Consider the following 26119-nt stretch of genomic DNA (forward strand, 5'->3'; position numbering starts at 1 on the left):
AACCCAAAGCTGTCTCAGTTATTGCAACCTGCACAAAAAATAAATCACAATATATTACTTGTGAATATAATATATATAATTTTGAGATCCTGCAAAAAATGAATGGCCAAAGCATAAGGTGAGTAAAGGAATCCTTCCTTTTTTCCAATCAAAGAATTAACTTAAAGGTTTCACAAAGAACCAAAAAAAAGTTAAGATGCAGCAGAAGAAAACTGGACTTCCTCCCATGAAAGCATTAAAATAGGAGAAGATATTTAATTCAGGAGAAAAAATAACCAACCAAAATAACCAAAATTTCTTATTGAAATGTAAATCCACTTGTATGTTCCACAGATGTTTAAATGGGAGCCAGAGAAACTTTAACAAGCAGTGAAAGATAAAAATAAAAATATTAGAGACATCCTAAAATAACACCCAGACTTATATCAGTGTTATATTTCAACAGGGGAAAAAAAGTCTGACCAACAAAAGGAATTTAATTTACAATTTGAGAGATCTGTAAATAGCATTAGGAAAAATACATCTGCTTTGGAATTGCATATTAAATGACCCATCGGTGAGGCAATTTTTGGCATATGATACTTCACGAGAAGTATCATGTTTTAGGAGCTTTGTATTTTTCAGTCTTTACTTTCCCTAGAGAAGGGTGTCATCAGCTCTCACCCTGGTCGTGGTGTCACACGTACTGCAGTAAGTCCCACTGCAGCAGTAGCTGGTCTGTGGTGCAAGGCACTTCATTACTTTTATTGAACACTCCTGTGAAATAAGCCTTTTAACTTTGTTTCGCTTCAGAAACTGCTGTGAAAGATGGATCCACTTCTGTGTTAGAAGGTGAGGGAGGAAAAGTTGGCTCGTGCAGAACAATTCTCTTCAGTAACTGAGCAACACTCAATAGATTTGAGTTAGCAGTCTGATCTCATTTGTATGCCCTCCTGCCAAAAATGCTTAGCAAGATGGTGTTTGGGTATAAGTCTAGCCTGAAGCTTTGTGGCAGAAGTGTCTGGAAGCTCCTGAATGACCGCAGGGGATATCAAAACTCCAGCAGTGAGATCCTCTTCCAGGAGGGCAGGATTTAGACAATATTTTATTTAACACAGCAGCTCCATGTCCTCCTCCTCTGGTGGGTACATAACTGATCTGTGAGACTTACAGCCCCTGAGACACTGATGTGTTGCTTTTCATATTCCTCGTTCACTGAACTCTGCTGAAAGTCTTCCCAGCAGTTAAAATTTCCAGTGTTTTCTATTGTTTAAGTGCCTCAAAGGGCCCAGCCCCATCTGGAAACGTGGAGGCATGGTATTTGCTGCGCAGGAATTTTGTAGGAAATTCTATACATTGTAAGAAATGTAACCTCCTATATTAAATGTAGGTGGAATTCAGGCTCTGTGTACTTAAGCTATTGTTATGAATGGTGGTTCAGTGCCACAGCATCCAGGGGTTATTCAGCTGCTCTGTACAAACAGATGAAGCTGTTGTCTAACCAAGCCAACACCAAGAGGGCAGCCAGAGCAGCTGTCCAGGCTCCCCAGTGCTGTCTGCTTCTATGGACCTCAGGTGCTGCTGAAACTGGCCTCTTTTGTGTAAACACCAAAGGGTAAATTCAATTGCCATGTCTCCTGCTAGAGTGAGGTAACCAGACATCTCAGACTCCCTGCTTGGCCAGAAGACCTACGATTTTTAATAGCCATTAAAAATATATTTATTTTTTGCTGTTCTTGGCTGATCTTCTCCTTTCATGCTGATTAACAATGCTCTGATCTTTTACTGCTGCCTTTTAGTAACATAACAGCCTTCCAAAATGGAAGAAGGCCATGCTATTCCTCTAACTAGTGTTTATATACCCTGCAATAATTTCTCTTCCACGGTTGCTGCTCTTGCTAGCATTTTCAACATCCTAATCCACACATTTAATTTTAAATCTTGGGGTGCTTCTTTTAATTTTCCATAAGGACTTTTAATTTGTTTAATTTAGAATTTTGAGCATTGCTTCTTTGCCTCCAATCCTTGCAGACATACCATCTACAATTTTATAACATTGATAATAATTTCTCCTTTACTTCTAAATGGAATATTATATGATAGATATTGTTTTGATTAATCTGATGTTCTTTGTGGTTAACAAGGGACAGCATGGCTCAGGGTGTAGGCAATGGGATATGAAAATGTTTGCCACTATCTTGTTGCTCCATGTCTAAACTGAGTAAGTTATCAAAATGGTTTTGTAGGAGATGGGTTTCTCTCTCTCCCTTTTTTTTAGTTTTTTGGCATTTGATTGCTCTAATTTGATCCTCAAGAAGTGATTTTAATAGCTGTTAAAAGTTTGACATTGCTAATGAATAGGAACAATTTTAATTCTACAATAAAAATGAGTGTGCATAGTGATGCAATTAAAGGAGAAATTCTGCATGTCTGGTATTTCCCTTCCCTATATTCTGTTTGTTTATATTGTAACAAAACAATTTACAGCTAAAGCAAATGCATGGAGCAAGCAAACTGTTTCAAATGAAATCAAATTTGTTCTTCCAAGTGGCAAGTCATGAGACCCACTGAAAACCTGAGTGGCAAACACATATATATGGATCCCTTTAATGTGCTTATTTTTTAATGAAAAACCCTACATAGATGGAAACTTCTAAAAAAATGAACTTTAATCACAAAAATGCTTCAGATTTTGCAGGTGGGCAGAGGAAATTCTACTTCATTGTATAAATCACGTAAAATGTCTTGGCTTGCAAAGCTTCTAAACCCTGCTGCTCCATGCAGTATCAAAGGATCATGAATGTTATGCAAAGAAAGCGTGGATTATGGGTATTAAATAGGAGGACTACCAGGGGTCACATGGCACAAACATGAAGAAGACCATGTGGATAAAAGGATTTATGCAGTGGAAATTCTTAGACACCCCCTTCATGAATTGATGCCTTCATAAAAGAAAAGAAAAAGCAAGAAACATTTCTCACCAAAATAGGTTGTTGGTTATTTCTGCACTCTGTGTTTTATCCCACATTGTCTTGGTTCAGCTTTGTATCAGTAGGTTTCAGTCTGATTAAGAGTTACTGCTTTGTTTTTATAGGAAGGAAGAAGTTATCTTAATACCTCTATTAATTTACTATGTAATGACAAGGTTACAGTGCTGGGGAATATGGATGCTGGTGGGAGAAAGAGGCAGAGAGTAGTATTATCTCTAGGAAAACACTTTCAAAAAGATCTTTGCAGTACTTTTGAGTGAGCCCTGCTGGCAGTGACCCTGACCCTAGCTAGTTTGGAGTCATTTGGGGTACTTATCTGAAGCTAGCAAGCTACTGCTTCTGAAGGCAGTAAGTTTTTAAGGTCAGTACTGAATCACAATTAAAATGTGTATTCTTTCTTGAATAATCATATACTTGCTTCATGTTTATGAAGCCTTTGCTGGGGCTGCAGACTTGCTGGGCTGAATATTGCACATGCCCAAAGAAAGTAAAGGCCTTGCAGATCAAAACAGACCCTACAGAGCATGGGAAAAGGGAAATGTCTCTGTTTTACACAGAGAGAATTGAGTCCCAGATCCTTCAAAATGCTTCTTGCTGTATGTACCTAGATCTGACTGAAATCAGTGTGAGCCAAACACACAAGTGACCTTAGCATCTGTCAGTGCTGGGGCTGGCCTGAGATGGCACTGCTCAGCACGTTGGAGGTGAGCAGGGCAGATCTGGTGGGGATGCAGGGTGCCTTGGCTTGTGGAGCAGCATCTCTGAGCCCACAGGAATGCCTCTCTATTATGTGCCATCAGTACCCCTTTCCTGTAGCCTTCTGGTCTTTTCATTGGCGTTTGTTTTTTTTTTTTTTTGTTTGTTTGTTTTTTTGTTTTGTTGGTTTGGTTTGGTTTTTGTTAGTTTGGGTTTTTTTTGTGTGAGATTTTTTTTTTGTTTTGTTTTTGTTTTTGTTTAAATTTTTAACATAGCGTTAAGGAAATCAGCAGGATCATGTGTACTGACCTGTATTGGCACCTTCCTAATGACTGGAACCTGGGCATTTAAGAAGCCTGGAGCTGAGCCAAAGCCATCTGAGCATCAGTTGTTATTCAGTGGCACTATTCTGTGTCCTTCTTATGTTCCTTCAGAAAATACTGTGTACGATGGTCCTCTGTGTAACTCTGCAGTTGTGCTCTTGGAATGTTTGTTTTTTGGTTTTTTTTGGGGTTTGGTTTTTTTTGTGTGTGCTTTTTGTTTTTGTTTTTTTTGTTTTGTTTTGTTTTTTTTATAATGTACTTCAGCCCTCACAGTGTCTAATGCAGGCACGTGTGCACAATGAGGTGTTTCAAACCAGCTGGGTGTCACGGCACAGAGGCAGTGAAAGGTCTGTTTCCAATCGGAACTCCCTCAGCTCCCCTGGCTTCACTGGAGCTCGCAGAAGTACTTCTGAGAGCTTTCCTGTGCCCTATTCACAAGGGTGTGCCATTAGTCAAAGCCTGGATTGACTGTCAAAATCAAGCTAAGTGAGGACTCGAATGACCCCTGAACAAGAAAACATTTTCTCTGTGGAAATGAGTTTTATCTGTGGTGAATAAAACAGGATCAAACCTGTTGATAGTGAAAAGTAAGTAAGATGCTAGCAAATCTCACCAGACAGTTATTTGTAACAGAATAGGAAGAAAAAAGGGACAAGTTTTGGTGAGTATCTCCCTTTAGAAAGAAAATTAAAAGAAAAATCATTTCCATTTGCTTGAGCTGCTCTTTTCCTATCCTGCTGTCTTCATCTGTCAGCTGCCAAGGGCAGAATGATGTGATTCATAGGCTTTTTAATTGAAATTGTACACAGCCAAGTCATAGGGCTGCTGCTCCCTTGGAAGTCAGTGGCAAAATTCCCACTGCCTTTTACGGAAGAAGCTCAGTCTATCAATGGGTAGAGAGAAGTACAGCATCACCCTGGGTGATCCAGACAAGAGGTCGCTTACATTTGTGGAACCATGCCCTGGTTCATGTCCCCTGGTATGTCACTGGCACTTGCATAGCTGCAGATCTTGTGGTTTGATCTGTCTCTTTTCAGAGCCTGAAATTCTGCCAAAGTGATTTTATAGTTAAGTTTGATGCTTAACCTAAATTTGTCATCTCAGTGTATTAGGCTGTTCCAGCATGTCTTGTCCCTTTTGAAACTAGGACTATTTCCCTTTTGTTAATTCTGTGTTGAGTAAGATCTCTTAAAACATCGGGTTTGAAGGTTTACTTTATTATCTTTAAAGATTACGCCAGTGTAACTCTACTTCTGACCATCTTCCTTCAAATCTTCTGTGATTTACCTACTCATCTATGACTATCCATCACCTTTTCTTATCCTAAATGGAACTCTGTGTCAGGTGTTGCACGTACAACTGCAGAATCCAAGTTGGCAACGCCAAGTCTTAGGTGGTGCTGAGTGGCTTGGTTTGCTCCAGCAAAGCACTTAAGAATTGCTCAAAAACAAAGCAAGTGAGTAATCCCAGAAGCAGAAGACATGCTTTATTGCTGAGTGGAATTCAATGGACTTGTCAGCCTCCAGCTAATAAATGGGAATGATTGCAGAGTAGCTGGCCATACCAGGGCTGTCACACGTACAAAGACCAAGGGAGACCAGGTCTGTCAAGCAGTGCTTTTACAACACTGACAGGAAGAGGGCATTTTGTAAAGAAGGATATGCTTTAGTTAGATGTGCATTCAAAATCTACAGCAGGAGCTAATTATTTTGTCTCATTCTGAATATTATTCAGGTGCCTGGCTGATCAGTCAGTCTGCTGGACTACTGTCAGTGATCTATGAGCAGTATAAATGGCTTATCAGCTCTTTTACCACTCAGGAAAAATGCCAGATTGATTAGTGCCAGAGACAGGCTCTCTAATGCACTCATTCTCAATTTCTTCCAGACTGTGACCACAACTGAGAAAAACAGGGGACTTTCAGAATTCCTCTTCTCTGATTCTAATGAAAGAAGGGTGTTTTTTACACATGTGTATATATCCCTGCAGACTCATCACATCCAGGAGACTGATTTTACTATCATTTTCTTGCTGAATGTATTAAACATCTGCAGCACTGCAAACATCTCTTTCACATCCACTTACTATGAAGCCTGTAAGCCAGTGATCTGCAGATCTGCCTTACTGCATGCTTTTTAATCTCCCAGTCTGAAAGTGGCCTCTTCAGCTACTCACTTGCTTTTTAGCTACTTTAAATCTGCTCTTCTATTTTGAAGAGATATATAATCCTTGCCAGTTTGAGGGAAGGGGAGAGAGATGGTTCATATATGCAAAAAAAAAAAGTTCCTGCAATATTTATGTGAATAGGTTATCTGATCAGAAAATGGATGTAAAATTAATTTGATTTTCATGAAACACTAGCTGCACACTCCAATTTGAGATGATAAGAGATTTTTGCAGTGTGGATAGTTACAATTTCTGCAATTTTTTTTAGCACTATTGATCACTTCCAGTGAAAACAATCGAGTTAGTTCTACCAAATTCTCCCCACGTGTACTTCTGGTGAGCTGGGCAGCAGTGTGCTGTTGAAGAGCACTGTGCTAAACATCTGTGCAAATTTGTAAATGTAAAGGCATTGCACAGCAACAAATTTTCTCAGCAAAAAGTGGAAATGACAAAGAAATTACTATTACCTTCTAGATGAAAAATTCATTATAGGTCGTCCATGTGTTCTTTTTTCCTCAACTTTTGCTCACTTTATAGGTATAATTTAGGCTATTTTGGTCAGAGACTTCACCATGCCATTTATTCTGGTCTGCTTCCTCTTCCCACAATTTCCATGTTTGAAGCGATTTTCCTTTAGAAAAGGTAATTTTTCCCATTTGTGAGCTAGGAACACAGACTGCAGACATCTGGGAGAAAAATGGATTTGGGTCTGCTAGTCTGAAGGGGGAGAGCTGTCACAGGAAGGGTTCTAGTCTTCCCTGTTCCTGCTCTCGTGACTTTTGGGACAGAGATTTTTAAAGAGTAGTGGCAAGCATCACGTAACAGCATATAGAGCTCAGCTATTCCCACTCTGCAAGAGGGGATAGACCTTGGGGAGACTTGTTTTTGCTGACTGTGGTGGCACTGCCAGGGACACACATCCTTCTCCTCACTCTTGAGTCCCATGAGTAGCTTTGGGTAGACTCCTAGGTGTAGTTTTGTTGTGTAGGAGCAAAGTGCATGGCAGCAAGCTAAAATTTCAAAACATTCTTTTCATGACCTGACCCTTCCCAAATTTCATTGTGGCATCAGCAGTGCTACATTTGTGATGGTATAACTCAAGGCACTTTATGTTGGTTGTGAAATTACATAGAGTTTCTCTAGGTGGTGTTGAAATTTCATATTTTGGTTGTCTACTATCTCACACAAGTAAAACAGGACAGTTGTTGATTTATTTTAACCAAGTAAACTCTGAAGTACTTCTCTGAGCAACTTCTCTGAGCAGTAAATGAATCACAAGGGAGAGGAGAATGATATTATTTTATTCTTCTACTAAAATCCTAAACCAGTTTCTAATGAGACAGACATTAAATCTACATTTATCTTACTATGCTGAATAGTGCAATATTCTTCTCTGGTCTTCTTAAACTTATCAATAGATCTATAGTTGACAGTGGGAAACCACTGTATTAGATCAAATGACAGGCAAAAATTGAGTTTTGACTAGAAAACTTCACAGTGATTTTCTTTCCCCTGCTCCATCCAAGTTTTCAAACAATGCTATGTAATTGACATTTCCCAGTTGATTGGACAATAAATAACCTGTTCAGCTGAGGTAAGTCTGATGCAAGGGAAGAGTGAGATGTGAGAAAAGATGCCTCTTGTGTTTATTCTAAAATGATTCTCCAAGGAGTTAAACAAACTTAGAAATTCAGATCTCACCAACATCTGGTTTGTATCAACAGAAACCAAAAGCTTATAGCAGTCTGGCTGGATCATTATTCTGTGTCTGTGAGCCTGTATGTCTTAACTTCTTCTGACTACCTGAGAGAGTACAGGACTGGAAGCTGCTCAAGAGACTGGAAATTTCTTCAAATACATATTTCATCAAATATGCCAACATTAGGTGTATTCTTCATCTGCTTAGCCTTCACCTCCCATTCAGTGTCAGCTGTGCAAACAGTACAACCTCTTATGGTCAGTCAGGTCACCTAATTTCAGCACCTGCATCTTCCACTAAGAAAACAGCAGACTTTGAAGAAATACTGGGTGCTAACCTCTACTCAACCAGCTTGTCTGCACAACTTTCTACTGAGGACAGGTACCTTATGGGAGAGGGATGCAGAGGGATGCTCCCTTCACACAGCTGTCACAATGCTCTCACAGGCAGTGGCATGCCTCAGAAGCTGGGTCCACTCAGCTGGACCAGGAGCAAACTTCTCTTTTCATCTCACAGAAATAACTGAGCTGCAAGGCCATAATGTATCCCACTTGAGTTATAGTATGGCCATGAGAGTATCCCTTCTGTTAAAGGTGAACCACAGGTAACAGCAGCAAGAGATGTGTGACTTCAGCTGAGTAGACAGTGACTTGACTGTGAGGAGGAGGTTAAGCCCTACTTCTTGGGAGGGTATGAATTTCGGTTTGTCACTGCAATAGTTGCAGGTTAAAGAAAATGCAGAACAGACCTGTGAAAATGGGCTAGGTCCTTGTACCTTCTGCCTCCAAGAGGAGTGCCCTAACTACTTGCTTGCAATGCATTCCTTGTTGCCTTCTCTCCCTGTCTGCAGCTCCTGCATGCCCAGCTGCACTGTGGCTCAGCTTTGAGGGGGACAAGGAGGAATGCTCTCCTTCACCAGCACACACCAAGATCTGGTGGTTAGAATACTTTTCAGAGAGTGAGTGGGCTTAATCCCTCTTAGGCTAATCAGTCCCTTTTGCTTTCTGCTTCAACCCTTTGCTAGCCAGAGGTAGATACCAACACTGCTTCTGACTGTCTTTAGTTCCTCATGCTTCTCCCAAAGACTTGCAGTGTCCAGGTGCAGTAGTCATGCACTGAAATGATCCTGCAGCAGAGTTTTGTGTGTCTATCTCTACAGAGCATGGCCTTTAAGACATTAAGGGAATAAAGATAGAAATACCAAAGAACATTTAAGAAAGGAACAAATGAATCTCTGTTAAATAGTGGAAAGAAGATTGGATTAACATTTGTGCAAATCTGCTTGTGCCTGCAGGTAAGATTTGAAGAACAGGTTGCCACCTTGCTCATCTGCAGAATTTAGCAGACTGTGCTGCTCAAGATGTCATCCTGAAGTGCTCTCCAGTCCTTGGGAGCAGCTGTTGCTGTTCCCTCAGGAACTCACACAAGTTCTTTCTGGTTTAAAAAGAGGTAGGACATACTTTGGAGACCTATTTCTGTATGCCAGCACCTTCTCATGACTACACATGTCTGGTTTCTGATTTCCACTATGCCGATTTAATTTCCTTGTTTGAATACTGGCAGGATTTTTGTTCACAACCTTCTTGTTTTTCTTTCCTTGAAAATAAAAATTACAAGTGGCCTGTGAATCGTCTGGGTACTTATATCAATAAAAATGGATAAATCTGATCCTAAATCCATGATGTGTAATATGCTTCCAAAGTTCCTGTGTAACTAGTCAGCTAAAATAAGTGCTAATGCACAATCTGAAAGTTATTTACATCTTGTGTCTCAATGTTTGCAAAGTTAATACTATAGCTTAGCCAAATGAAATCATCTTCTTATGTTGGAATGTGTTTTAATTTCTTTCTATCTTTGCAGAAATATTTATGGAATAATGAGCTGAGGGTGTCCTGATTCAATTAAACATCTTTGTACCCAGGTATCTTTTACAGTTAACAGCATTTCAAAGCTGCTTTTAGTATTTCCTCTTTCCATTGTGAAGTTAAGATGCAATGATCTGCTGGTAGTTGGAGAGACACAGGTGGATGTGCTTCTATGTCCCTGTGTCTTTTTTCCTTTTTTTTTTTTTTTTTTAATCACTCTACTATTTCTCCTCCTTGTTGCCAGCTACTTTACTTCTCATTTTTGTCTGTACTACTTTTCTAAAGATAGACAGAACTGTAGGATCACAGAGTAGTTTGTGTTGGAAGTGACCTATAAAGGTCATCTAGCTTCAATCCCACTTCCATGGGCACAGACATCTTCCTCTAGACCAGGCTGTTCAAACTGCCATCCAACCTGGTCTTGAGTGTTCCATTCCGAGGATGGGGCATCTACCACCACTCTGGACAACCAGTTCCAGTGTTGCACCACCCTTACTATAAAGAAAATCATCCTTATATCCAGTCTAAACTGACACTTTTTAGTTTAAACTCATTACCCCTTGTCTTACTGCCACTCCTGCAATGCAATGCTATGTTTTTGTATAGAGAAGAAAATGTGATGGACTTGTTGACTTGTAAACTCCGGCAGTTTGGCTTTTAATATCAAAAAGATGTGATCAGTAAAAGCAAAACAGAATTTTTCAAAGATTTTGAGACCTCTTCGAACTGCCTCAAAGTAAATTGATGGAAAGCAGTCCATTTCCTATCATATGTTTTTTCCAATTTCCAAAACATATATAATTATGGTCAATACTGTTTAAATTATGCTCTGGAAAAAAATATTTAAATAGTAGAAGATCCCAGTGCATTAGGAAAATCTTACAGTTGCATGAGAGAGGATGCTGTGTCTAGTTGCCTAGAAATGTGGTTCAAGTCCACACTGACCTTGCCAAAAGGGTAAGAAATCTGTGCAATCCCTGCTAGGTGGTATTTGCACACATCTGGTCAGGGGCTTATTTACTGGTGAAGCTAGAGGAGAAAAGAAGTAGGGGAGTACCAGTGGCTAAGCTGAAATATTTAGAATGGTGAAAGCAGATAACCAGCCTCCCTGGCACCTCTGTGATATAAGGAAGGGCCCATTTAACACCTGTTTGACTAGAAAAATCCATGGGGTTATTTCTTTTCCTGTTCTTCAAAATATTTTTAAGAAGCATGAATGGAAAATAATGTTTTTTTCAAATGTTTCTGGTTGTTATTTCTTCATGAAATGGTTTGCCATTTCCCTACCCATTCTCTTCTAAAGGAACAGGAATTTCTGAACCATTCTCTCCTGCTAACATTAAGGGTGTGAAAAGCCTAGATGGTGGCATTTTCCTTAGTAGGCTTACACCAAATAGATGATGGAAATAGCCTTGTTCTGGCTATATTTAAACAAAGAAATGTAAAAATTATTACTTCAGCATTACACATTACACATTAAGCAGATGTGGCAGAGCAGTAGAGAGAAGACTCTCAGTTTAAACTCTCAGTTGCACATAAAAAATATGACATTGATTATGTGGATGATTATGATTAGATTTATTGCTAGTACAATATTGAAATAAATAATGCCAGTATAAAAGAAGCAGGTCTAAAGGGTTGTAATACAAGCAGGTTCAGCTAGAAATGTATAGGTGTACAGCTTTTGGCTTGAGGATGCATGTGAAGACTCACAGTTTTTCATTGTGGCCATATCAGAGCATAAGGAGCAAACTAGTTTCAAAGACGATCACATACCTGAGTCCCAACAACAGGTTCCTGTAGGACAGTCACATTTTCAAAGATAAATAGAAATCTTTCTTTTCCTTCTGACAGGGCTTGGGATTCTCAGTCTCAGGAGCCCAAAGCATTGTCTGACTTTACTGGAGCTTCAAATTTTCACCTGTTTACATATAACCTGTGTCTGAGTGAAGGAAACTGGTGGTGGGCAGGGTGTGGATGAGAACTGAGGCATGGGAATATTTAAATGTCCCTTGTTCTCTCCAGGCAGAGATGAGCATGCTAAGGAAACCCATACTAGCTGTTTGTTGACTCTGTGCTCTTCTACTTCCAGGCTTATGCAGCATTTGGAGACATGTAATTTATACATGTCCAGGTTTATACAGTACACAGGTTGTACCTATGGAACTCCAGGTCAGGCCAGTGACAGTCAGAGGTTATGATGAGTGATGAAATTTCATGACTGAGGGATGTTCGGGTGAAATTATTTGCTCTTAGTCTAAATAAATCTCTCACAGCAGGGTCTTTGGGATAGCAAGGGGGTGAGAGATGAGCTGTAGTTTGTGGTACTGCTCAGCCTGCTGTATGTGAGGTATTTTGGTGGGGTTTTGCCTGGGGAAAACCAGTGCCATTTCTGCCACACCGATACAGAGAGATTCTTGGATATATCAGGCTTCTGATGAGTTAACTTCAAGTTCTTGGATAAAACAAATTGATTTTGGCTAATAATATGCTTAAGCAGAGGCTGGCTCTTTGTGCTGGGTTGAATTGGTGCTATAAGGAGCACTAAATGATTCATATTCCTTCTCTTCCTCCTTTTTTAAAGTGCTCAGTGTTTTATTTTAGAAAGAGCACAAAGGAAGCAATGGTGAGAGGAAAGAGGAAACTGGTCCCAGTGCTAAAACCTTGGTTTGAGTTGTGGGTATAATGATGAGACGGACTGCCTTTCCTAGGTCTGTAGATCAATGATTGATTTACCAGGAAATGTGCTGTTATTATAAATGTGGGGCCTAATTTGGATTTTGTTGCTTGGGAGTTGCCTGGGTGGGGAAGGAAACTGGGATCCAGTCTTTATTTTTACTCCTTTTCTTAGCCTTGGGAATGTACATGTTCAAAAACATCTGTCTCCCTCCTTCTGCACAGTCTGCTCATCACTGCCTTTTGCTGAAGCAGACCAAACACTCTTGGCACAGGGAGCCCAGACTGCACACTTACTCTGCCCTGTCAGGCAGTAGCTACATTTTAGAAGGAAACCGCAGTACAAAAGTGGGATCTCAGGTTCCATGCAGTGTATGCAAAGCAGTTCCATTTAAAATGTCACGTTTACCTTGGCAGAGCCACTCTTTAGTAGGGATTAAGGCTGCAGAAACCACTGAATCATACTCTCTGTTTCTATATGTGTGCCAGGTCACAAACATAAATTGTAATGTTGGCCCTCATCCGTCATCACATAACGCTCTGGCATACTTTTTCATTCCCTGAATATGAGTGGAATGAGAAGGTTACTTGGAAAGTCATCTGTCTGAGAAGCTGTCCTGTTATAATTAGAGGGCAATCTTGAATTTCATCTCTGGAAGATTATGAAGTGAAGAGGCGGGGGAGAGGGATGCATATTGTATGTTACAAGGGCCTCTGGTAAGCCAATCTAACCACGACTCAAAGGGCTGAAGCAAAAAAAATTTGGGGGGATCAGACAAAGCTATTTTTTTAAGCAAAAAGGTGTGAAGATGACTTCAAGCAACCAAATCCAGATCTAGATATAGGTTTAAATTTCAAAAAGTTCTAAGCTTCAGGGATATTTAGAGATGGCAGTTTAGTTTGGCTTGCATCTGGTACCAAATATTCACTTTTCTGTCTGAAGGCTTCCTAGTCACCAGAGTGAATGAAAGGCAGCTCAAGGTGGAGCCATAGAATAAGGGAAAACAGAAGACAACTGGATGGGGGTTGTATATGTCAATCACATAAAGCTAGCAATTATGACCTTGTAAGTTATCTTCAGTGATCTCCTTCCTCTTTGCATCTGTACTACAAGCTTGTCTAAGCTGTTGCCTTTAGCCTCACTTCTGTCACAACACCTGCATGTTTTGTACAGTCTGACCTGGCCATATTTTTCAGAGACCTGCAACAGGCAACTTAAACCACCCTGGTGCTGCAGTAAGGCAAGGAAGACCTTTTTTAACACACTTATGTTTCTCTCAAATATTTGGAGGACATTATCCTTTCAACAGGTTTCAGACAGACTGCTAAAAGAAACATCAGGGGTTTGTGATAAGTATGCTCTCTCTCTCTCTTTCCCTAGTCAGGAAATGTGTTACTATTTTTCCGCTGCCCGTAGTGTGGGATATTAGATGCTCCGAGAGGAAAATAAATGCGTAAGTCTTCCTTCCTCTGGCACTTGATTAATGCCAAGAAGGAGGCTGAGTAGTGTTTCTTTAATTAACAGGCTTTTGCTAAAAGAAGTGGCTAGAGCCACCTGATTGCAGTTTTACCCAGCAAACGAAACACAAAAATTACTTCCTAGAACAGAAGCCTTGCCTTTAGCAAGAGCAGTGCTTATAATATATTTGTCTTTATGTGTCACGCTTCACAATTTTATTCTTGACTTCTGATGGGGACTGACTTAGGCCTTGAAATGAGGACTGTGTTTCCTCTATGAGCTACTTTAACTTGGTGACTTGGCATTACTGATTTTTTTTTGCCTCCTTCCTAAACCTCTGTGTTGTGTAGACTTTTGTTAGACAGATTTATTTAGATACTTTTTATGAGTCTACAAATTCTAATATTTTTTTATGGTGCTCTTAACTTTTCATTGCTTGCCCAGTTCTACCTGAACTGCTTTCCTTTTGTGTTTGTTATCAGTCTTTGCTCATATGAGGTAACACTGAGTATCATCACAGTGTTTGGTCACTGACAGGGGAGTAGTGGTCTGAATCAATATCATGTTTCATCTTGGATAATACCCACAGAATTTCACAGGTGTCTGGTGATGTGTAGGTGAGCATGACTTGGCTGCATGGCAGGAATTTCTTTACCCATTGCCGTGGGGGATATTGTCAGTGTGCATACAAAGGCATTGCTTCATGTGCTGAGTACACATCTCTCCGTAAGGTTCTTCTATAGCACATTGTTCCATGAGAGAACTTTATCCTGAACCCTGGCAACGATGCCTGGGTTGCTTCCTGAAGTATGAAGCTCTCTGTTTCCTCTCTTTTTAAATTCTTACTATCATTATTGATTTTTTAATTTACGTTATTCTGGTTTGAGTTCCCGTGAGCTCTTCCCCAACATTGTTCCAGTTTGTTCTGCAAGTATATATTAGGCAGCAAATTACAAAATAACTGTTTCTAAATGGAGAGCATTTTGAACAAAAGAAGAAGACTGTAATTATTCCAATGAGGATTTGAGCAAGCCATCAGAATTAACAGTGCTGCTTTTCCAAATGTGCCACTGTTTTGATTAGCTTATGTGCTTATACAATCCCTGCCGTGGCAGTGACCGTAACAGAATGCCTGTAACTGCAGGCAGAAAGCTATTAGGGCCCATACACAAAAAAGAAGCTATTTCAGGTTTCTTCTCATCAAAAGCCTACAGAGACGAACTGATGCCAGCTAAGTGTTTGTTTCAGTGAGATTTTTATCTCTTTATACCATTCAAGTTACTTTTTTTTTTTTTTTTCAGAATGGTTTAAATTTGATCTATTAATGTTTATAAAAAGTGTGTTCTTCAACACATTCTTTGGGCAGTGTCTGAAAACAACCCTTGAAGCAGAAAAAACAACCCTAAATTTGCTGACCACTTGAGGGAGGTGGTGTGTTGTCTGGATGGTGGAATTGAAACCAGTGTTGTGACTAGCTTGCAGTAGAAATAGCAACGTTTTAAGTCTTTTGTAGGCAAAAGGGAATACTGGACTTCAGCAGTGGCTGCTTTTGCTCACAAAGCCATTCCCCATACAATCTATGACAATTCATTTGTGACTATCCCTGCTTTCTGAAGGGCATACTCTTTACAGAATAAAGAAAAATTGGGTCAGATCAAGTTAATGTCTTTGTTCTCACCAGAAACAAATTAGAAAAAGCTGGCGGCAGAAAATGTGAGATTTCAATAGCTGTTCAACATATTTTTCAGAATAAGGATGTTTACTGACTGGCCTGAACTCAAGTAAAATTATGAATGCAAAAGCTCTTCATTCCCCTGAATGAGTTATGTGCAATACTTGGAGACCCGACCTTTTATCCCTTCCTCTGTCTCCCCTTCCGTCCCGGATGTTTGGCCTGGCGGCGCTGCAGAACTGCTGAGGTAAAGACAATACAAATGTGACATGACATTTTCCTATCTAAAGAGCTTGGAGGTGAGCCTAGAGTTCTGCTGAAATTAGGAACAGAAACATTTCAGAATTAGTGTCTGATGTGGGGTTCAGGCCTAATTCCTCAAATGGAAATGAAAAAACCCAAAAAAAGCTACGTAAAATGAGCGGCCCAGCGCCCTTTGGGGCACTGCGTAGAGCAGAGGAGCAGAGTAAGGAGTAGCAGAAGCCCTGCTTATTCTGCCTGTCCTCACCAACAGTGGCTGGCCCAATGTCTTCCAAAGAAGGTATTCCAAAGTCTAGAGTAATGTTCATTCTAGAAAATAGAGCTAGAGTGGTTTGAGAAGTGGAGACATCAAAACTGGCTAAAGCAGAACAGCAGGTGTTATTTTCTGAGGAGAACAGAAGCTGCTGCATATCTTTTCTTGTGTTTATAAGTCCTAGCTTAATGTTTGGCCAGTCCAGAGCAGGATGACGTGGCTGATTTATACTCAGACAACAGTGCTTTATAATTCCAGGATCCTCTTCTGTCCTTATCCGCCCAACCAGTTGTTCCCCATCGAGCATCTGAGAAGCTGATTCCTCCTGGCCAAATGCAGAACTTCATGTTCTTCCTTCTTGAATACCATCCTGATTTTTTTCATGCAGCCTCAGTTTTCAGGATCATTTTAGGCTTTTCAGCATGTCTGAAGCTCCACCCTTCCTATTGTCTGCAGATTTAATAAGGTTTGCCGTCACCTAGACTGTTCATGAAAATACACTGAAAGAGATTTCCCCCAAACCCTGGTTAACAGGGACCAGCTTAAATCTAAAACATGTCCAATTGTTCTTCTAAAGGTTTATGACTGTCTACTGTAACTCAAGATATTCAGCATTTAATGTAAGCATTACAATTAGCTGAACTTTCTGAAATATATATCATCATCTCTTTAAGAAAGAGGGTGCTGCAAACATGAGTAAAGATCAAATAAGTCCCTCTAACTGTGCATCCTGTTTTCTAATGAGGTGAACTGTCCCTTACAGATCATCAGGCTTCCTACCTAAAATATGCTAAATTTAGAAATCTGTGCTCAGTAGTTTAAGCTCCGTGAAAGGTTTCTGTCTCTTTCTGTTTATCTGCTACTACTCTGGCCTCACAAACAGTTTGAACCTCAAAATAAAAATAACTGCATGAGTTTGCATATAATTAAGAAGCTGAAGTTGGCTGGGAAGTGAGGGTTCCAAGTGACAGTTTTGACATAAATAATATTCAGCCTCCGTATTAATAACAACATGCTGATGAAGTGCCAGAAACAATATCCTGTAGCTAAGTAAATTACAATAGTCTTCTTTTCCTCACCAACAAAATAGATTTTATCCTACACACTTACATCATGCTGACTGCTAATTTTGACAAAATCTCTGCTGTCCTACAGTTAGCTGGAAGTATTTTAAGAAACATCAAGTTTACTTGACTGATATTTTCTTCCATGTGAAATCTTCTACCAGGGGCTCATAGTAATCCATTTTCCATGTTAACTTAATCAAATATGACTGTTTTGAGTTCCTAAGATGCAATTCTGAAAATATTGAGAAAGGCTTGTTATTTTCATATGAAGGAGACAAGAGTAAGTTAGATGACTGGCAATGAAAAAAAAACCAACAAATCAAAACAAAATTTTTGGTGATCTTTTGTTGGTAACCCCAACAAAACAGGAGTTAATATAATAAGACTTTTAAACTATGCACAATATATATTACTTTTCAGATTTGATCAAGAATTATGGAAAGGTTAAAAAAGATGAAATACAATTAAGTAGCTTGTAAATGACAGCTGCACATGCAGTATTTCCCAGTGCACTGGGTTTTTAGGATTTAGTTCTGATTTGTTGAATACAACCCTTCTTATTAACCTTTAATTATTGTGTTTCTTTACTGTTGTAGTATTTCCAAGTGATCACTACTTTCATTGCTGCTGAATTTATCTCTCAGGGATATCTTGGGATTTGTTTTAGAAAATGAGTGTCTGACCTCACTACTTAAGAAACAACTACCTTTTGCAATTCCCGGTAGCTCTAATGCTTAAATAATACATCCCTTAAAGTTAAAAGATGATTTTTCATTGTGGAAGTCCTTTGGTAGGTATTAATAGGGGACAGATTAAAAATGCTTAGAATCAGTTTTTTAGTGCCATTATTTTTTATGGCATTAAAACCAGGACAAATATCAGAAGATTGCACCTATGGAAGGTGAAGGCTTTAGGTGGCTTAGATCTTAAGCAAAAAAAAAAACATCTTAGTTAAGGAATTATGCTGTAAATATGTCTGGGAGTGGCAGTGTAGTTTATTAGTGCCTCTTTTGATTAGCTTGTTCCTTTGTTATTCATTGCTGGTGATTAAAACCAAAGTTATATTCACATCTAGCCAGGCTAGTGGAGGGAAAACAGACACAGCGAAAGACTTCCGCTACGAGCCCCAGTGTGGGGAGATTGGTTACACCAAAGGCAGGCAGGAGCACAGGCTGCTTAAATGCACTGCAGTGCACACTCTCTTTTCAGGACTGATTGATGACATTTCCATATATAGTTAGGAGTAAGACATTGCTTTTGAAAATAGAATTAAAACTTTCCCTTTTTAGGAGCAAGCACCACTTTGGCAACACAACCATCCCCAAGTACATTAGTTCTTTTGGTCAAAACATTAACAGGGTACTTTGTTAACAAAATGTTCAGGTCATGATGAGTTCAAAGCATGAACTGTGGGGCTTTTTATGAGCTAAATGTTTCCAAATAGCACTCTAAGTTGAAAGTGCTGAAATTAAAGCTTTTCTCCTGTAAACAGGGTGTTGCAGAGCTGAGTATATGTTGTTTTTTTCAATTACTCAGCATAAGGTGAGGGGTTTGCAATGACATATGTTCACTGAGCAAAGACAGATGTCACCAGAAACATCTGGGTGGTAGGAACACTCCAAAGAAAAGATTATAGAGATGCATTCGCATTGCCACTTTCTGTCCTTCTTTCCAACTTGGCAAACAATTGCCTGTTTTCCAAAATGAAAACTTTGAGCAACAACTTACTGTCTCAATTGTAGACATGAATCTGGTATTCTCACTCAGTTAGCAAAACAACAACAACTTTCCCCCTTGTATCTGTACCTCTCGAGAGGTACAGACCTTGTATCTGTACCTCAGGTCGAGATTTGCAAGTGCCCTTGGACATACATCCCCAGCAGGATTGGTAGGTGGAAGATCACCAGCTGAGCTGAAGGTGGGTATTACTGGCTACCCCATGACATTCCCATGAAACATGAAATACGATTTTTAATATTGTTTTAATGTGGAAATTATTTCACTTTGTTGCCAAATTTTTTAGTGGCACTTTTTGCAGTATGGAGAAGGTAGCTGTCCATGGGCCAGCACTGATCCCACGTGGCCAAGAAGGCCACTGCTATCCTGGGTGCATTAAGCAGAGCATTCCCAGCAGGTTGAGGGAGGTGATTCTCCCCCTCTGCTCAGTCCTGGTGAGGTCATGTCTGGAGTGCTGTGTGCAGTTCTGGCCTCCTCAGCACAAGAGAGACATGGAGCTCCAGCAGCAGGTCCAGCAGAAGGCTACAAAGGTGATTAAAGGACTGGAGTATTTCCAGTTATGGGAAAAGGCTGAGGCATCTGGGCCTATTCAGGCTCAGGAAGAGCTGACTGAGAGGAGACTCCCATCAACAACAACAAGTGTCTCAATGAAGGGTGTTAAGAAGATGAAGGCAGGTTCTTCTTGGTGGTGCCAAGCAATAGGAAAGAGAAAATGGGCAGAAACTCATGCACATGAAGTTCCACTTAAATATGAGGAAGAACTTCACTGAGAACTGGAACAAGTTGCCCACAGGTTGCCTGTGCTGTCTCCCTCAACAGGAGACATGCAAGAACCATCTGGATGTAATCCTGTGCAATGAGTTCTAGGACGACCTTGACTGAGCTGGAGCTTGGAGCTGGTGGCTCTTCCAACCTTACACACCCTGAGATTGTGAAAATTTACATAGTATGTGCAGGAGTACAACATAGTTCTTATATAACTAAATCCACTGATTACTCCTCATAAGAACACAAAGTGACAGCAACAGTGCAAGGTATCATTGAGAGATGATTTTGAAAAGCCATGGCTGAAAGCACCTGAATTTTTAACATTTAATCTAATTATTTTATTAGAAAATTTTTTTTTTAGAAAAAAATGTCTTTTTTTTTTTTTAAGAGAGAAATAGAAATAAATGCAACATCCTAAGCTCTGCAGGCCATGCCATCAATCTATTCCAGATATTTCCAAACTTGCATGTGAATCTGTGCAGGCTTTAGCCACTCAAAACCATGCAGGTTTTGTTTGGTTGTTCGAAACGACTCGAACCATGGAGAATGCTTACCCAAATGTTTTTATGCACATTTTTCTACAACTTTGAACGAAGCATGACAGTGTTAATACTGAATACCCCAGAACTGCTCCTGGCATCCTGAAATGCTATATTATTATATAAGTGCCTTTAATTTGCTTTGTACATAAGAGAAAATTGGGAGGAAAACTATTGAAATAAATCTCATTGAACTAGAACTGAGCTGTAGGTTTTGCCATTAGTGGCTTCACAGCAGAAATTATGGGACACTTCAGCCTCATGGTCTTAATAGACAGGATCACGGGTTTGGAGATTATGATGGGTTTTGTCATAAATGGTGAAGGTGAAGATTGCATGACATATAATTTATGCAAGAAAATGTTTTGAAGACTAAAATATGAAATGGCAGTACTGAAAGGAGAAGAGTTTTTAAAATTACATACACTTTATGATATAATCTATAAAGTTCTGTACCTAATGTTTATTCTGTGTTTAATCCACTATGTTCTAAGAATGTAATGTTGGTAATATAAAAATCTGTTCTTGTGACTCAAATGCAATAACATTGCAAAAATGAGCTGAAAATAAATGTTTTCTACAGCTTATTTGACATCTCCTAAATTAAAAATAGTATATAGAATTGAAAACTACAATAAATCAAGGTAGTGTCAAATACAAATTTCAATTTATTGCAAAAACTGTCACAGTGGTTCAAACAACCTAAAATTAGATCTAGCTTTAGTAAAAGAATAATTCCATCCTGTCCTAATTCCTATGTACAAAATGATGTATTTCATGATGGATCTCATTTAATTTGAAAAAAAAAAAAAAAAAGACTGTGACATGGCATTCTAATTAAAAAAGAAAAAATAAGAGGCTAGACAAATGTGGGAGATCTGAGGAATCATTGGTAGAACCATGCACAATGAAAGTGCCACCAAAGATGGGAGGTTATTCTTTGGGGCCTTCATTTTTAACTACTACTTCAGTACAATATTTTGAGAAATTTACACAGGCGAAAGAGATGAACTGGATTTGCAATATGCACCTGAATATAGCCAGGGGCACACACCTTTAGCTCAGACAGGTACAACTCCTTTCACAAGCTGTAGCTATATATTTTAATCTATCTATCTACCTGTCTGTCTGTCTGTCTGTCTGTCTATCTATCTATCTACCTCCATACTGACACAGTGAAGATACCAGTGGATTTGCTAGCTGGGTATATGGCCAACCCACCATAGAAACACTAAGGAGAATTCTTGTATCAGTAAAATCTAAAATCTACACTTACCAGATGCAGGTGTCTCCTCTATCACAGCACAGAGTGGAAAATGTAGAGCGATTGTCAACCTGTGGTAATATGGTGAACCAGAGGGATGAAACTATATGGATATGATGGACTACTCTTTATACAGAATGAATACCCAACATGGTTTTGAGATCTCAGGGATTAATTTCTGATAGTCCAGTTCTGGGTGAAAATTCTTGTATTGCAGTTTGGGGCAGCAGAATAGCTACTGAACATCATCCCAGTTTGGGACAGATTGTCAAACCTCACAAACTGGGTCCTGAAAATCTGAGTCCAATATTACAAGAATAAGTGAAAAGAAATAATGTAGTGAGATAACCTTAGCAATGACTACTGATGAAAGATGTATGAACTGGATAGACACTGTACTGGAGCAGTTGAGAAAAAAGCTCCTACTGCAATTCAAAAGGAATGCCAAAACTCTACGTTACAATCAAGAATATGTGCCTCCAAATTAAAGGATCTCTTTTTAATAGATCACAACTAACGAATGTACCATTCTTTAGAGTCCTATTATCCCAGTTGCTTCAAAGCAGCTCAGGAAGAAACAGATGGAATCTTGTTTTTCTCACACCTTGGCCACGGAACACACATTCAGAATCTTTATGGAGTCTCACTACATCATTTTCATAGTAATTTGTGTAGGAAAATGTATTTGCAGTGTAGAGGAGAAAAACCTGTGACTTTTTTTGAGGACTGGTAGACCAAGACTAGAAATGCCATCAAATGACATTAGTTAATATTTGATACTTAGTTTCAAGAGCTGCAAAGACTCAAGAAGAAAACTTGATATGAAGAAACCAAGGTGCCCAGAATGGAGCAGACTTGCATAACTTCACACACCAAGTCCGTGACAGGCTGAGGAACAGAAATAAAACCTTCTTGGATGCTGTGCCTCTTGTTCTACACAACCAGCAACTGAGAAACTGAGCAAAAACCCAATTAAATCAAATTATTTCTTCCTTATTTCTCTAGTGGGAGCCATCAGTGAACAGACCCAATGCTCTGCAGGCCCATGCCGGCTCTCTGCCAGCCTTTGCAAAGGCAGAGTATTTTCTCTTCAAAACTTCTTCCTGCAAAGCACAGATTGTGGCTGTCAACATCTCCATCCATGGCATATTGAATATGAATTTTCAGCACATAAGGACTTCATTATACACCACAAGCTTTGGTTTTCCACTCCCTCTGCCCTTGCCCTCCTCAGCGGTAGCTGAAATTCAGACTAGATCTGTCACTGACAGGATCACCTGGACTGGAAAAGTAGAGGCAGGATTTCAACACACTCCCTCCCTTGTTCACCACCCCTCCACACCTGCTCCCCACCAGTGTGACAGGGCTTCACCACCCGTAGCAGTGACTCAGCTCCCTCCGCCAGCTCCACCAAGGTGATGGCCAGTAAGAGTCAAGAGGAAATGAAACAAAGAGGAGACACCTTTCTCTAACAAAAGAGCCTCTCACAATGAATGGAGCCTCTTTCAGAGCAGATGAAATAAAAAACCAAAAGGAGCTTCCTTATCAGTCAGCTCAGCCTGGAGGGGTGGAGAATGAAAGCAACCTTTGAAACAACATTGTGAGGCAGGAGGTAGAGTTCATGGGGACACTTCTAGCACAGCTTGCACTCTCTCTTCATGATGACATTGCTCGGAGGTGCCCCGAGGTACCAAAAACTAGGTGGTGCCTGCCTGACCACAGCTTTGTTTGGCAGCAGCACTGGGCAGAAGTGTGAAGAGTTCTTAAGAGAAAGGTGCAGCTTGCCCCTCGTTGCCCCACCAAGCTGCACGTGTGATTTCCAGGTCATCCTGTGTGTGGAGCCTGGTCTCCCCAGTTCTCACCTGAGAAACAGACAAGCTATTTCTGCTCATTTTCCCCATTCCCTATGCATTTGGATTTCTGTCAGAATTGGAGCAAGTCTTCCTAACAGAAAAATCCAAACCTGACTCTAAGCAGCGGACTACTGGAAGGCTGCATTCCTCTATCTGCTGGGATTTTCCTTTTCTTTCCATGAGCTAACAGCTAAATCCCACAGCAAGGCATGAATAAACAAAAACTAGGAAGGATTAGGATGTACTATTTAGCGAATCATGACTAACACAGCCCTGTCTTGCTTCCTCTGAAAGCGTGCCACAAAAGTTCAACAAATATTATTGTGAAATGAACCACAAAGTCTTTACACACTTTAGAAATGGCATCTTCACCCATTTTCTCTGGCAAAAACCAAATGGATTTAGTTTCTAGTTGATGGGAAAATCTCTAAATTTAAAACACTTGATAATTGACAGAAGACTGGAGTTCTTCAATTTTTTTCCTCCCTCCTACACCCTTCCTGTATGGCAAATATAATTTAGCAGAAGATTCCAAAAGTCAGAGGGTTTTAATCAAGATGAGAGGCTACTCGCTTTGCCTTTTGCTAAGAAAACACTCAGCAATAACTCCTTCTGCAAAGTGAAATGTTTTGAAATATCAGGATATGCACCTCTTGTGCACATAATTGCTGTAGACATCAGAGAAAGTGGAGCATATAAAAAGAGGTGTTCTCTGGTGCACAAGAATAGGAGAAGGAGAAATACTTTCTTGTAAGGTGGCCTGTGGTGTTATGAGTGCTGGTATATGAGTGCCTACATATGTGTGATGTTCCTCTTAAAGATAGACATGTATAGTTCTGAGATGTTGGCCATAAGCAGGTTTGTCCTAAAAAATAATTGCCTTAGTCACTAGCCTTAGGATAGATTAAAAGACCCATTTCCAAAAGAGTTCAGATAAAATGCTGGAAAATGAGGATAGGCTGCAGTTCTAAAATTGTTAATTGCAGTATTGCTTGTAAATATTTGTTATAGTACCTTTAAAAAACCCAGATCCCTTAGGCAATACAGATAGATCCTTACCCATGTACATAAATCTAAATAAGGAAGAGGGAAAACAAGAGCAATCATACCTGGTATTACTGAAAATCTAATTCCTTTTAGTAATGTGGGTGCTATTATTCCATTTCTCTGGCAGCTACGGATAATTTTGAGCTCCATGAAAATCAATCACAGGTTTCTAGTATTTTAGAGACTATGTCTGTGAGTGTCGTGGTCTTTCAATATTGGGGAAAAGGCCTAGGAATTTTGGGTTTGCTCAGATACTGCCTACACTGCAGATGAGTATTTTTCTTTCACACATGGGATCAATTCCTTTGTGCTAATAGGGATCCACCCACTCCCCTTCCTTACTCCCTGGCTAAGTATGTACCTCAAATCCTCACATGCGGTTCCTTGTGCCTGCAAGAACCAGATTTTGCAGAAGATAATCCTGAAAGATGGGGAGGGAAATGTGAGAAACTAGTGCTAAAAGTGGTGTAGAATAGGAGTTCTGGTTAAACCACTCATTCTCACTGGAGCTTTAACTCTTCCAAATGTCAGAGCCTTACTCCAGACTTCTGCTTCCTCTGGGTTTGGAGGAGAGTTGTTGCCCTTTCTTTCCACAAAAGGTATACAGTAACTACCGTCAAGCTCCATTTAACAGTAGCCCTTTTGCTGTGCTAAGAAATATTATTCCCTGTTCACAGCTCAAGAGAACCAGGGGACATTTTTTTTGTTCTGATGACTCTGTTTTAAGTGAAAACACAATGAAAGACTGAAACAGATGGCAATTTATTTGTCTCTAAAGTTTGCATGTGTGTTCCATGACATTTTTATAAGACTTTAAAGATTCCTCTTTTTCTGTCATCAATAATCTGAAATTGCTTTTTCCAGTAAAGTGAATCTGCTTGAGTCCCAGTGATGTTTCAGTCTCAGAAGATAGCTGTCCTTTCTTCATAGTTTTGCTGTGCCAACAGAGTTGCTGTCTCTGCATGTTTTTTAAGACTGCTGCACTCTTTGATATTCAAGGGTTAGACCTACCTGCACACAGCACTTAACATGGATCCATCTTCCCTCTATTGCTTGTGCCTAGAACACCAAGCAGACACTGCTGGAAAGCTATTTGCATACTCACCCATTTAAAGAAATATTTAATATTTGAGCTTGACTTTCACCAAAAAAAGCAGTTCTGAGTCTTCCTTACTAAATCAAATCTTTCCATGTGGCTACTAAATCTAGATTTTATTACAGTTTCCATAGTTTCTTCTATACAGAAGAAACTACACTTCCCCACATCATTCCTGATGGCTTAGAAATGGTATCATATTTGTTGTTTTCTGTTTCTTTGGGAAAGAGATTGATTTTAAGTGACAGATTACACATAACATTTTTACGTTGGCATGTGTGTTCTTTCAGAAAACCCGTGTGAACACCATCTGGTCCTTCTGATTTCCTACTTCTCATTTTATAAATTTTATTCAAAAATCTCTTCTGACACTGCAATTTAAAACAACCCATTAGATTCAGCCCTCTATAAAGAAAAGCTGTGGGGGGAATCTTACTAAGTTTTTCTTTAATGATCTTATCTTTCTGGAAAACTTTTACAGCTGAATCTGTCGACTCTACAGACTCTTTGCCACGCTTCTTGCTTTTGATGCATTTGAAACCTTGTTAAGTTTTTATTTCATTCCTTCCTCTATTTCATAAGAATTCCTCGTGTTTTGAAAGCTCCCATGAAACTTTAGAACTTATGTTAAGTATGCAGCAAAACATTGCATTTATGACAAGAAAAGCTAAAAAAAAGACAGGAGAGAAAAAAAGAGAATATACCAATG

The sequence above is a fragment of the Cyanistes caeruleus genome, chromosome 2, assembly GCF_971803275.1.
Source record: "Cyanistes caeruleus chromosome 2, bCyaCae1.hap1.1, whole genome shotgun sequence".
Lineage (NCBI taxonomy): Eukaryota > Metazoa > Chordata > Aves > Passeriformes > Paridae > Cyanistes > Cyanistes caeruleus.